We start from the raw sequence: 14,566 nt of genomic DNA on the forward strand, positions 1-14,566 counted from the left end.
GTGTAAGCATGGAGTTTCTTTCTCTCCTGTAATCACAGTAAGATCAGAGGTGGGACTGTGTGCCAGTTCCTGCAACCTAATTTCAGTTACAGGGTTGTACATGTGCTTTGGACCTTTGCATGTATCTGTGTGGCCCAGGGGCTCTGGAGCACCTCTCTAAATTGCTGTCACAGCGTGGAGGATCTCTATCCCCGCACTCATCCGCAGCTACAGGCACAGAAAAACAATCAATCTCTTGGACTGACAAAACTGCAGAAGCTAAAAGCTTCTGTTTCAAGGCCATCAAGGAAAAATATTGCACTTTACTTCCTCCATGTGCTACAGAGCCTTTCCTAGAAGGGCTTCGTGACATGCTGCAGCAGGGCACTGGGGCTGGTTTCCCACCAGATGCCACAGGCATAAAAGTGAGTGCAGGTGAGCAAAGGCTGATACATCTTAACCAAACCAGCATGGATGAAGAAATAACTATTCAGCAGGAATATCTTAAAGCAAAATACACTAAAGATTGCGATGAGGTGAAATACTGTAGCGGTGGGAACTGTATACGTTTGCAATGGGCTGTATCCAGTGAACTTTACAGAAAAGTCAAGATTTCAGGAATAAGAGGAAATGGTTTTTAAGCTGATTTCTAATAAAACAAGGCTTACACAGTCGTGTTATCTGTCTCTTTCTGCCTGCTTGTACCCTCCCTCTTCCCCTCAATAACTTTTGCCTCCATTAGGGTCACTGCTGGCTATCAAAGGGAGCGATGATCCCACCAGGTCTGTAAACACCAGCAGTGCATCTGGGGAGAAGCCTGGGGAAACGCTGCCTGTGGACAGTCAGCATTCACACAGCTCCAGGCTCTGCTAGGGCTGGTGGCCATGGCCAATGTCCCTCTGGCTGCCCTGGCGGCTGGCTGGTAGCAGCTTCCAGTGATGGTTTTCACCCTTTTCCCAGGGGAATGACCTCTGCTTTTCTCGGTTTCCTTGTGATGCAGAGACTAGTTTTCAAAGTCTGCGACATAGGCTGGTTTCACAGATGACTTCCAGGCTTATTTTAGGGTCTGTTTTAAGCCAGGAGAAATACTGGTAGAGTCTGTGGCTGGCATGGTCTCGGCTGGCTCTCGTGCTCTCGGGAAGCCAGTTATCAGACGGAATTTTAATGGCTCTTACAGGCTGTATGAAAGACTAGTGATATCAGAGGGAATTCTTAAACAGTCTTGTTCCAAGCTTTACATGATGTCTTTTTTTTGCCTTGCTGCAGAAATGTAAGCCCTAGTTGCGTGCTGCAAACCAGTTCGGCTGACGGATGCTCTGGGGACATGGTGCTGGGAGAAGCTGCCTCCGTTGCTGGTTCTGCCCAAAGGGTGGGTTTGCATTTGCTGCCTGCGACGATAACCTGGTTCACGGGCCTGTGAAAGGACCGCACATCACACTACCCCTTGTCCTCCTGGATGGAGCCATCTCTGGATTTGTGGCTTAAAAGCTGCGTGCTGGCAAGGGGAGAGAGGAAAATCAATAATCCTCAATAAGGGGATAAGTAAGACAGTGGCTTAAGGGAAAGCTCCAGAGAGCTCATAGTTACCATTAGGAGGGACAAGCAGTGATGTCTTATTGGCATATCTCATTAGAAATTGCTGGGAGCTACTGGACTGGACAGTCACTTCAAATGCCAGCAACCCCAGGGGAGCTGGATGTAAATGTTGTAATTGATATAAGGACGGAAGCTGCTCCACTACAAAGTGACATTTCAGATATTGTGGGAACGGATGATGTGAAACATCCTCAGCGAGATCTGTTTCCCTCAACTCTTTTGACTCCTGTCAGAGGTGCATGTTCGAGCTTTTCTCTGGGCAGATGGCTTCTGCAAATAGAACTGGCTTTGAAATACAAAGTTTTACTGAATTCATTATATGCCTTCTGACTTCAAAGCTTTGCACTTTCCTCTTTAGCTTTAAATAGAGCCACTTGGCTGCTTTCAGGCCTGTTACATTTGAGACGGGTGCTGCAGTGGATATCACCAGTGAAGCGCAGCAGCGGTGGAAGAGTTATTCAGGGTGCATTGAGCAGCAGTGTGCCCGCCCGGGGCCGCATCTCACCTCTGCCCACATCTGGCCAGGAGGGACATATATGGGTCTCAGGGGGCTCTCCCTGTTGGGGACTTTCCTGATTTTCTCATTCCTCAGCGAGGGGGACGGCTACACCAGCCTGTCTTTGCACCCCCAGCTGTTCTGGGGTGCAGGACGCTGTGCAATGAGAAGGATGGGATGGGGTGGGGATGGTGTTTGCAACAGTTGTTCTGCTCAGCTCTTCACTGAGGACTTCACAATAGGAAGCTTCTTACACAGGAGGGAGGATCTATATGAATTAATATTTAAAGAAGAGCTTTATATTGAATTTACCTTCTGGAGCGTGGGAGTTTTCCACCTCAGCTTAGCACGTAGATACCAGTAGTCAGAAGTTACTGTAAACATAAAGCTGTCATCATTACTTTGCTTTGGCTTTATGTACTTCACTTTGACCAAAGTGATGGGTTTTGGGTTTCACTTCTCATTTTTACTTTTGAGGATGTGTTGGAGATACTCAAAGGGATACAAATTGGAGGGCTTTCTCTTTCTATCTGTTTGCTACATAAAGAGATGACATTTTGTTGGCCAAAAGTTTTCTTGGAAAGAAAATGTCACTTTGGAGACTGAAATGTCAGGTTAGTCAAATTGTTCATATGCACAAAAGGAGGGAGAAATGAGCACCCAAACTTCAAAGCAGCTGAACCAGTCCTTTCAAAATGATTTGCCACACTTTATTTCAAAATCCTTCAGGTTCAGTTTGGAAGTTTGAAAGGCTCAAAGCTGAAATGTTCAGACTGTATAAAATGTTTGCTTCACCCACAAACTATTATTTTCCTTTTTTTTTTTTTTTTTTTAGAACTGGCATCAAACTGAAATTCTATTATTTGCCCTTCTCTGGTTGCCTACAGCATCTGGTTAAGTTGGAGGCAGAACTTGCTAAACTGAAAAGCTTCTAAGCAGAAAAAGTTCTTCATTAGTACCACAGCTCTCAGCAGCTGGATGCTTTATGGATGCTCTAAAAGAGTGGTGTATTATGACTTTCAGCATTCCTCCATATACTCTTCAGCCGAGAAGCTTTTGTGGGATTTTTGTCTTATCAGCAGTACATTATAAAAGTGTCAACTCTTTCCAAACCTTTATCATTTCATTGGAAGGACTATTCTGAATTTTAGCCCTGGAGTCTGTTTATGTGTGGTTTGATCATCTGTTCCTCCTTTCATACAGATGCTATCAACATGGGCAGCAGAGCAGCCCTGTCACGCAGGATTAATGGCAGAGTGTGGTGTCGCTTGTGGAGGCAAAGTAAGTAAAGGTGAACAGTAATATCATACCATATGAATAAACACCGAAACTGGAATAATTTTTCTAAATATTTCAGCATCCTAAGTACAAAGTAATAACCCTGTCAGGAACAATATTCACTGCTCTCTTCTCTGGCTGTGATGGAATTAGCGGCAGCCTCCTGGGAAGAAGGCAGGTATGTCAGTGGTGGAAACCCAGTGTGCAGTTGTGTTAAAGCAAAAAGGAAACAAATCCCTTGGTCACAATACGGGCGGAGAAATCTAATATTACTTGGAAAATCAGCACTGCTTTGAATATGGCATTTACCTTGGTTTCCTTGTGAGAAGGATAATGCAAAAATGTGGTATATATTTATATATATATGTATTTGTATATCAGACAAAATGTGTTGTAGAATTTGGTAGAAGATGAAAGTTGGAGCCTGTGAAATCTAGAATTAGGGCAGGAAGATATCAAACAGTGGACAATGAGAAAAGACTTACTGAGTACTCTCTGCCTTAATACAAATCAAGGAGGGGCAAAGCCTCAATGAAGGATGAGAGTTAAAAATATTCCAGTTCACCTCACAGAAATAGAAATAATTCTGCAGCATTAGCAGGGTGGGGGGAGGTTACTCAGCTATTTTTCAGATTTGTTAAACTACTTGCCTCTAGGTTTCCATGTGGATTCATTTTTAGAGGTGCCAGCCAAAAGATGTTTGATGTTGAGAAAATTGTAAAAATCTAGCTTTTCCTAGCTGCCCCAAGGTCAGTGCTTAGAGTGTTTAAATTTTGGAAATGTCAGGTCGAGGCACTTGCTTAGAAAAAATAGATGCGCAATTACACTGTTTATCCTATCTACTCAAAAACATGTTGAGCCCTAGTCATCTTTGAAATAAAATCTTCCTCCACAACATATTGCTGCCCAGTAGCATGTGTCACAGAGCATATTTAAGATTTCTTCAGAAGAAGCCAAGATCAGCCACTGCCAGAAATCAGATATTCAATTAAACGGTCTCATGCTTCAAGCCAGTATGGCAAGGGTACCTCTTCATGAAAAAATTGCTGCTGTGGGAACAGCTGGGATTAAATGATTACGGAGAGAAATTTTTTACATCGGCAACAAGGTCACTTGCACGTATGTAAAGGTAGGATCTGAGAGGACGGCCACGAGGCTGGATGCACGTGTAATGTTTCCCTTGAGTGCTCTTCTTTTCCAGCCTCCAACCGTGATCTAGCCTGACCCTGGGAAATCACAGGAGGGACCAAAAGTGGCTGTACTGAGAAGATGGCCTTGCAAGAAGCAGTTGCACTCTGGCTATGGCTTTCCAAGAAGCGGCTGTGCTAGGGCTATGGCTTCGAATGTTGTCTTTGACGGCGCAGGTTTATGCCTTTGCTGCCTCTCTACCCTTCTCCTAAGCTGGCTGTGTCCAAGCATAGGGCTATTCTAGCACTGAACCACGTCACAGAGCGGGGCTTACGCCCTCCCCCTTCCCCTTTTGCTTTCTCCATGTTATTTTTCCCACCAGCTCAGCTCCCTGGTGCCATTTGTGGTGCACCTGGTGCCCTGGCATGGCTGGGGATTACTGGGCTGGGGCAGGGACTCACCCAAGGGAACAGAAGATTTTCTGTACCAGTGGTTGGATGTGTGAAGCACTGGTTATTTTATTTTATTTGCCTTTGGATCTGAATTTCTTGGTTTAGGTATTGTCAAACAACTGAAGGGACTGACATTAGCTGCCTGGTTCCCATTAGCAAAGCCACTTTAAAATCTTGTTGCAATCACTTTGTTTTCTAACATGTAACTAAAGGCCTTTTTACTGCTCCTTTACGTGACGGCTGCTTTCTACAGTCTGAGCCATGCAAACAGAAATCAGGCATATGCATCTTGCTGATACGGGTATTTTGAAAGCCTTTCCAAATACTTCTGCCAGTGACTGCAGAAAAGCTTTTATATCAGTAAGAACGTGTATATTTCTTCCAGAAGCTGTGAGAGGGCCACAATATATGCTGCTGGCTTATTTTACCAACTGAATAAATGTCATCTCTTTTTCAAATAAGAAACTTGGACTATGGCAGGAGAAGTATTTCACTGTATAAATGAGTTCTACACATCCAGAGCAAGAAATCGGTGCCTTCACTGTGCAGAGATGCTCGGATGTATGCAGACAAAGCACCCCAATATTTTTATTGTGGCAGATTTTAACTGTCCAATATTGTGCATGGTTCCCACCCCCCCTTGGATGAATTGGCTTTTTAAAGCAGCAGCTGAGACCAAGGGGAATAAATGATATCTGGAGGGGGGAAAGAAATCTTTACAAAATCTCGGGCTGAGCTTCTGATTTTGGGCCACATGACTGAAAATGTGAATCCTGGACTTCCCCCCCCCAACCCTGTTGTTCTGGGGGATGATCAGGCTATACGCTGTTTTGCATAAGGTGATGGGTTATTGCAATAAAAAGCCTCACTGAGATACGTAGTCCTTCTATCTGCTGGTATGTCATTGGGGTATTTTTCCTTCGTAGGATGAGAATGTACCAGGAACAACAGGTCTCCTCAAGAAATGCATTATGAGGCTTAAAACCTAGTGTACAACAAAGGAAGGTATCATGTTAAAATGAAGCCTTCTGTTTGTAATTAGGAGATTAGTTAAGTGCTTTACTCTGCAACTCTGGAAACGCCATAGGCAGCAGCTGAAATGCCCTGGGAAGGACTGTAATAGCCACCTTGGTACTTAGGAACCTGGCTGTGGCAAGCTGCGTGTGTTCCCTGAAGTGACATGTCATGTGGACCCTGATGAGCTTGTCCTTCAAGAGAGCTACCACGCCGACCTTGCTGTGCTTGGTGAGGTTACCACAGATGTAGCGTACAGATGCTGACCCCAGGGAGTCCATCTCCTACATGCTGATCCGGATGCTTGAGCCAGTGGTGCTGTGCAGTGACCGCAGCATCCTGCAACTGCCGAGGCTGTGGAGCCAGCTTCTCTGTTGGTCTCTTTTTAGAAGAAAACCTATTCCTCTCCTTCCTCACTGTAGGACTTTGGAAAACACAGAGTAGCGCCTACCATCCTGCAGCTCTGTGCCTGCTGGGATGGGAGCTGGGCAGTGTGGGGCCACTGCAGATGTGGGTACCCACGGCAGATGCTGGTAACCCACCACCTGGCACAAGCCTGCGGCACGCAACTGCTCTCTGCTCACCAGTGGGTAAAGCACCTCTGCCGCACACCCTTGTTAAAAAACGCATGGCTTGTGGCACCAAAAGAAAGAAATCAATGCATTTCTGTTTGAGTACAGTTAAGTGTATTTTGCTTTTGTGGGTAGCTCTTCTAACGCCTTAATTGGCATTGACTGGTGACGACCGGGGTGCAGAGGGAGAGCTGGAAGTGGACGGTTTCTCAACCACGAAGTAGCAAGTGGCTTTGGGCTGGCTTTTAGTGCAGCATAGATTTAAGCTGGTTTCTTCTGAAGCTTTCCTAGAAAAACCTTGAAATTGTTCTCCAGTTTGCCACTTTGCTAGATGGAGTACAGGAGATGTTTGTCTGAGCTTGCGTAGAGGTTAGTTTGGGATGTTTCTTTCCCATTGTTAGCAAATGGGACAGTGCTTTTGTTCCCAGACAGCTTTTAATTTTTAAAGCTGATGAGTGCCTCACTTTGACATAGTGTTAAACATTTAAATGCACCGGTAGGGTGCCTTCTTCATATCAAACTCAGATGGCTCATCTGCAAAAATAACCCCAAAACCAAACTGAAAACAATTCTTTTCATATGCAGAAAACTCAGCCAAAAAAACTTACTTTCTTCCTTCTGTGATCAAAGCAGGAACTATGTAGTTTGGTTTGTGCAATGGGGTTAGATTTTTCTTCTTCCCTGTAACATAGCTTCAGTCAGTTGTCAGCCAAGAGATATGTTTGGATTTTTCATCCCCATGTGGATTTGTGGGAACACGCACTAGGAGACCAGATCAACATTGTAATAGTGCCTGCATTGATCTAACACAGTGTTTATGTGGATTCCAGCCATCATTCATTTCTTCTCCAGCATCCAGAGGCTATAATGGATTATTTTATACAATAATCATGATAGTACTTAGCTGTTGTCTAGCATTTGCAAGGCATTTGATGAAGAAGGTCAATATAATTATCTCCATTTTACAGCTGGGAAATAAAGGCACAGAGACATAAAGTGATTTGTCCAGGTCTGTTAAGCTCCACAGCAGTGATGGGACTAGGGAGAGAATTTGGGTCCCTGGAGGCCCAGAGCAGGACTCTGGCTGGTGTGTCCAGGCCCTGCTGCTAAAATGAGCCTTCTCTTTCCCACTCAGATAGGACTGTGTAGTGTCAGCCCGCTGTGGCTCTGGGATCAGTGCCCACCCCAGAGACCCATGCCCTCGGAGGGGGTACCTGCCCAAAAGCACATGGCTGCCGAAGGATACAGACCATGTGGTTTTCCAAAAAAACAATTTCTCTTTCCTTTGGTCACCGCAACAACGACGTGGAGGTGGGTGCAAAAGGGAAGCGTCTGTGTCTTCCCACCACCAGTTGTCTTTTCTCTTTGGGAAGTCCCATCACTGAGATTTGACTGGAGCCTTACTGAGGTCTGGGATATCTGCCCTGGCAGCTCCTTTCTCCACTGACTCGCTGCAGCTTCACCTCTCCTGCAGCCGGTTTCTCCGGTGGCCCAAAGAAATGTGTCTCGTCCTTCCTCACCCCCTCTCTCATCAAGTCCAAGGGGGTTTGGGGAGCCCGGCATGGCCACCTGTGACAACTCCATCCCTCCCAGCCCATCTGCGGTTCCGTGACGAGGTGCGAGAATACCAGGGCTTCCTAACACTGAGCTGAAATGAAGATCTGAACCCGGATGAAGGCAGTGGGCTGTCGCCAACATCGCGGAGCTTCTGTGCTTGGGGGTAACAGACTTTGCACATTGGGAGTCTGTGGAGAAACTTATCCTACTGCCTTAAACTCTGTTGAAAAAAATCACAAAATTAGTCTTTAATAGGGCCTAAACCATCTGTGCTTACAAACTGGGCCCCACCAGCTCATGCCTATGTTGGCAGCATACACTGAACAGCTACTTATGGGCACTTTCCTGCGCACAAGCCCTGTCCGCAGGAGACAGGAGCAGGGGCTAAGCGTGTCATTAGCTTTTCCCTTCCACAGTCCTTGCAACTACAGGATAAAACTGTGTGTGTTCTTAACCCACACCTCCTCCCAGGCCCGGGGTGGACTCCTGTCCTGTATTTACATCCTCCTTCAGCATCCAGCAGCTGTCAAGTGCGAGCACATCCCAGCCCCTGCTTTGGGTACTGGAAATGTTATTTTCCCTTTGCAGCTGGCATCAGCGTATGCCTGGCATCAAGGTATATTAAGATATCCAACAGGGGACTCTGAAAAGAGAAAAAGTTGCTTGTTTGGAAAGGTGTTTTGGCAGATTTCTAAATGAAATACAGGTAGTTTGAGAGCTTGCAATGTGAAGCAGAAATGGCTCCCAGCCCTTCCCGCTGCTTCTGTAGTGCTTGCTTCCCGAGCCTTTAGGCATCTGCAAATGCAAGAAATACTTGAAATTACAAAAATTGGAAGAGGTAATTTGGTAGCTCATATTTCTTAAAGTACGTGAAACTCCAGTAGGTTGCTGGCTGGATAAAATGGGTAAAGCATAATCCCTGTGCAAACCATAAATAGTGTGTCTACTCCGAGCAATGACAGAGAAAGAGGAGGAGAGGGTAGAGAAAGCGGGGATTATGGATCGATTAGGGGGAGAGATTTCCCCCAAATATTTTATCATTTGCTCACGCCTTCACTGTGTGTGAAATCAGGGGTCTATAATAACTTTCCAATTCCTGAAAACACAGTCACTCAATTCAAAAGCTGCGGCAGGTTCGCAGGAGATATCTGCTCTCACATGGAGCCCACCACCCTCGCAGGGCGAGTCCTCAATTTTATTGAACCGATCGTAACCTTGTGTAACCACATTCCCCAAAGTGAATAGCTGGCCTTTCCTTTCCCAGCTTGCTGCACCCTCCATTTCCGAGTCACCAGGGTACCTATGCTGGACCGCGCTGTGCCACATCGGGGCCCCACGGGATGATGAAACAGGTGATGAAACACACCTCGTGATGGAGTTGGGAAATGTCAGTTCTCATTGCCCGGTTCTCTCTACTGTTAATCTGAAAAAAATTACTGTGAATCTTAAAAAAAAAAAAAAGAGGTTTGTATTATTTACAATTTAATTTCTTTTTTTTTTTTTTTAATATAAACTTCTAGCAAGAATGCTCCCTTGTGTCTCCCATGTATCAAGATATAGTTTGTTGTTGAACCTGGTAGACTACAGTGATGTAATATCTCTGCAAAGAAAAGTGCTGACAGCAATATGAGTTTTTCTGGAGTTAGTTCTTATTAGGTTTAAGGCGAGGGGTTTTTTTTTTTTGCTAATTTATTTTGGGCATTTCAGCAATACTTCTGGTCAGCCAAGGAATGAACAGAATGCTGTAATGTTAAAAAAAAATGGAGCTTTGATCAGTTTCTGAAAGGAACTGCGAGGAAGACATGCAAATGAAGTTGCAAGTGCTAGGACAAAGGAAAGGGAATGGCACAAGACTCCTCAGTTCCTTAAATGTTATCTTGTGCCAAAATGTCTATTTTCTTGTTTTCTTATTTTTAAGGGATGAATTATTGGAGGGAAAAAAGCCCTTCATATTAAAATTACTTCTTTTGTGTGCTTGTCTAGTGGTTTGCCTACAAATAGAATGTTCTTACTTAATATCAGGGAATTGTATTAGTCTCTTATCTTAATTATGCTTTGCAATTGTGTAGGCCAGCGGCTCACTAATGCCTTCCCCAATTATTGCGGGGGGAAGGGGAAAAAATCCTTGCCTGTTTAAATGAGAAAGGAGTGAGGTTGGGAACTTTTATGCAAAGCCCTTTCTCCTGGAAGTGGGCTGGAAGGTGGTGGTGGAAGAGCTGCTCCCTGCTAGGATGGCACCGGCTGACCCCACAGTCTGGGGGCTCCTCATTCCGCTGCCCACCCACCCACGAGTCGGTGTGGTACCGAGTGAGCTCTGCAAAGTGAGGGAGGCTACAGGAGATGCTGGGAGCAGGACCTCGGCCGTGGCAGTGTGCATGGTGGGGCTGGGAGCTTGTGGTACAGAAGAGGTCTCCCATGTGGATGGCAAGGTCATTCGTCTGCAAATGCCCCCTTAAAAAAAAAAAAAAAAAAAAAAAAGGCATTAGATGGGGAAATTCAGAAAGTCTTTACCTGGGACTTTCCTTCCTTGTCAAATAGCGCCATATGGGAATAGGCTTAACTGACATCATGCTTTTTTAATAGCAGCAATGTAAGTAAGCCTTAAGTACTGGCAAGAAGCAGAGGTGTGAATGGATTTTGAGATAACCTTCTGTAGTCCCTTTTTCCCCCTCTCTTTTTAAAGGAAATCCCCATGAGTGGGGAAAGTGGAGAGCATGGCTCACGTCCTCCTCCCACCCTTCCCCTCGCAGGCTTGCCAGAGGGAAAGGTCATACTGTAGAACCTGTACCACCTAAAATTGCATGTAAAACTATGTGTGGACTACAATACCATGAAAAATCATATTTAAAGCCCCCAAATAATTCTTTTCTTTTAAAACCAGGACTGACTCTTAAATTGCAAACAAGGACTAACAAATACAACGCCCCCCCCAGGAGAGAGCAGACGCACTGCATGGCACGTCGGGGGCCGAGTGAGCACCAGACCCAGCTTGTCACCTCCTCTCAGCATCAGGATGCAGCAAGCGTGGCTGCCTAACTGTGGGGCCGAGACGCCGCAGCCAACAACTCTTTGAGCGTTCCGTTCCTTGAGGAGGCAAAACCATCATTGCCGAACCACCAAGTAGGAAGAGGATTTCAGTGGTGATAGAGAGAAGCAATTACTTTAAACGGTAGAGTAACTTAAACCATTTTTATGCTGGACATCCTCCCAAGTGAAGAGTAAAGGGCTGGCTAACCTGACAGCCACCACTGATCTCAAGCACGTTTGTTGCTTTAGATTTCACCTTTACATTGTTTTCTCATATACCCATGCGTATATCCCTTACGCAGGTTTGTTGTGTCTTGGGTGGGAATGGAAATTACCACTGGCTGAACAGAGTCTCTCCTTGTCTTTGTCCTCTGGGAAGCCTGCTATTCCTGTTTCTTTTAGTTCTGATCAAAACATAGTATGTATGTATTATCTCACTGCACGGAAAGCATGCAAACGCTCTTATGCTTTTTGGAGTGGTATAGCAAATTGTGAGAAGCACCTACATCTGCTGGCTGGGGGCTACCTGTATATGTATTCTGCTTGGCTCTAGATATGCTTTTAGTAATGCTGAAGATAAAATGAGACAGAGATGCCAGCCCAGACCACTAAAAAAGGTTTGGGAGCATCTTTTTATTCTTTACATTTGTAGCAAAGAAAAGTTTAGATGTTAGGAAGGCTGTTTCAAGCAGTAAGATTACTTGGACTCGGAAACAGAGCATCCAGGGAAGTTGTAGAATCTTCATCATGGATGGTTTTAAGAAAAGAAGAAATTAAAACCTGTCAGGATTCACATAGAGGTTGCAGTTGATCCTTCCTTAGAACGAAGGACAAGATCCAACATCTTGTAAAGACAGTAAGTATTGCTGTGTTGGCTGTGCAGATCTCTGAACCAAGCTGCGCTTGCGAACTGGTGGTAATGTCCTTGGCTGGTGTGGGAGTAAGGGCTTAAACCAAAGGACTGCCCTGGGGGCTCTGGTCCCGTATCTCATCTTGCACAGCTGCCGCCGACAGAGCCATGAGGAACTGAGCAGTTACAATGTGCTCCTTCCCCTGGCATAACCTCCCCATTTCTGGCAAACAGCTGTTGAGAAACTTTCTGAGATGAAGATTGTATGTACATCATCGTGTTTAATAGTTACCAGTGGCCTTAGCCTCCAGGAATTTGTCAGATCTCTTTCTGAAATCGTTTGTGCTCTTGGCTTCCAAACCGTACCATGGCCATGGGCTCCACAGCTTCGTTATATGTGGTGAGATTCAGTTTTGGCTGGCAGTGTCTCTGACCATCCCCAGTTAGTGACTTCTGAGAAATGCCAAGTAATTGCTCCCTTCCATGCAAGGCACAAGTCTACGCATCTCTAACAGACCTCCGCTCTCAACGCATGGGGACTGCAGGAAGAAAGTCAGGAAGGGTTTTGAGCTCAGTGGGAGGCAGGAGCTGCTGCTTTTGCACAGCGGAGGCGTAGAGCTGGGCGGCTGCCCCTGGCTAAGCAATAGCCAGCTGGAATTCAGGGGCAGCCCTTTTCCTTAGTGTCTGCAAGAGGAGCAGCTGAGCTGCTGAACCTTGCCTCTCTTTGGAGCAATAGCTCCAGCTGAGGGTCCTAATGCAGCTAGATGCTGAAAGCAGCAGGATGGGGGTGATCCGGTAAAAAAAGGGATGGTGTGGCATCTGGCCACTGTGTGTCCTTCCCTCCCAGTCACGCTGGAGGCACCACCAGTGCCTCCCTTCCAGCTAGCGAGCCGGTGGCCTCATTGCGTCACTCATCCACCCTCCTTTCGGTGTTGTACATGTTCGAAGAGCAACACCACAGTCGTCTCCTGAGCCTACTTGTCTAAACAGTTGGCAGCAGTGGCCCAGTGGCCCTGCAGGGATGATGCTACCTGATACCAGCACTCGGTTGGTTCCTTCTTTGATGGACGTCTTCTTCACAGCAGACTGTACACATGCTGCAGCCCCAAAGGCTCCTCTGCCAGGGACATGCATTTCACGCCTGCTTTACAGGTACAGGATTACAGCATTGCTTTGTAAATTAACCCCCTGTGATTAGAAACATTAGCACTCCAACTTCCCCAGCAATATAAGCAACGCCCTCATAAGGCTCACTGCTTGTTCCTAGCAGTTAGAGATACCACTGGGAGATCCTGCAAATGCGGCTTTTGATCTGAGCTGTTATTGCAGGGGGGCACATTGAATTTGGAATACAGAAATTGCACGGAGTGGCCTGATCCTAGGTACATTCCTGTTCTGTCCCGCAGCCAGTTTGCTGTGATGTTTTTCCCTACAGGTCTCAAGAAGATGCCGTTTGCGGGCAGTTGACTGGGTGGGGAAGGAAAGAATTGCAAATTGCGGCACTTACTGCTCTCCCCATACAAATGACAACTTCCCATTCACTTAAATTTGCCCTGAGCACCTTTTAAAAATGTGGTTCAACTTCCCCTCTTTCAGAGTTTTTGCTGGCACTTATCATCCTGGAATGGTACTTAATCAGGCCCTGTCTGAATTCTCTGTAAGGAAAATTGATGTCCATGTCTCCAACAAGCTGAAAATTGTTCCCCCCCACCCTAGCCTTTGACATATAAAGGCACTTTGTTTTCTGCAGTGGATGTTTTTGTCTAATAGGCAAATGACCCCGGCTGTAAGGCCTGCGGAGTGGGGTACAGCTGCAGACACCTGCCTTTCAGCCCAGGGCAGGAGAGGTGTGGTGCCCTTTCTGGATTAAAGCTGAGGACTGTCGCCAGAGCTCACCCCATGCAGGCACCGGACATGTTGCAGGGGTGTGTTTCCCTCCAAACTGTTTGATCCCATCGTTTCCCTCCGAGCTGTTTGATCCCGACTTTTCCCAGGTGGTTTCAAGAACGAAGTCACCCTGTCTCAGGAGAACTTTCAGATGTCCTTCCAAATCACACTGAAGCTTGCTTCGGGATGCAACAGCCGGGATACCCGCACCTGGACAGACAAGATCCTTCAGGTGCCGAAAGATCACTGGAGATCCAGTATGGCCATTCTGTACTGATTTGAACTTCCAGCCCTTTCAATGAGAAGGTAATTAGTCTTCTGAAGAAGGTAATTAGTCTTCTGAAGAAATGAGTCAAAAGCTCTCGCTGCCACTTTCGAAAGTTTAAACCAGCCCGGTGCTGCTGACATGCCTTTGGTGTGTCCAAGTGTCGCAATGTCTTCCGAACTGGTACCGTGACCGGGAATCAAATGGCCATGTGTGAGGTGATGCACATCTCGTCACAACTACAAAATCTCTAGTAAGGCCCAATATTTTGCTTTCCGAATTAAAACACCCCCCCCACCACCACCCTCTTTTGAAGTACAAACTGGCTCTGAGCTCTGAGTCAGCAATATGAATGCCTGAGTCTGTGCGCAGCCTGAGAGAACCGACCACTTCTCATTTCTCCTGTTCATCTCAATCCATGATTAATGCTGTAGCCTAGAAATGATGTAATACCTGAAGCACCAT

Source organism: Accipiter gentilis, chromosome 18, assembly GCF_929443795.1.
Source record: "Accipiter gentilis chromosome 18, bAccGen1.1, whole genome shotgun sequence".
Classification (NCBI taxonomy): Eukaryota; Metazoa; Chordata; class Aves; order Accipitriformes; family Accipitridae; genus Astur; species Astur gentilis.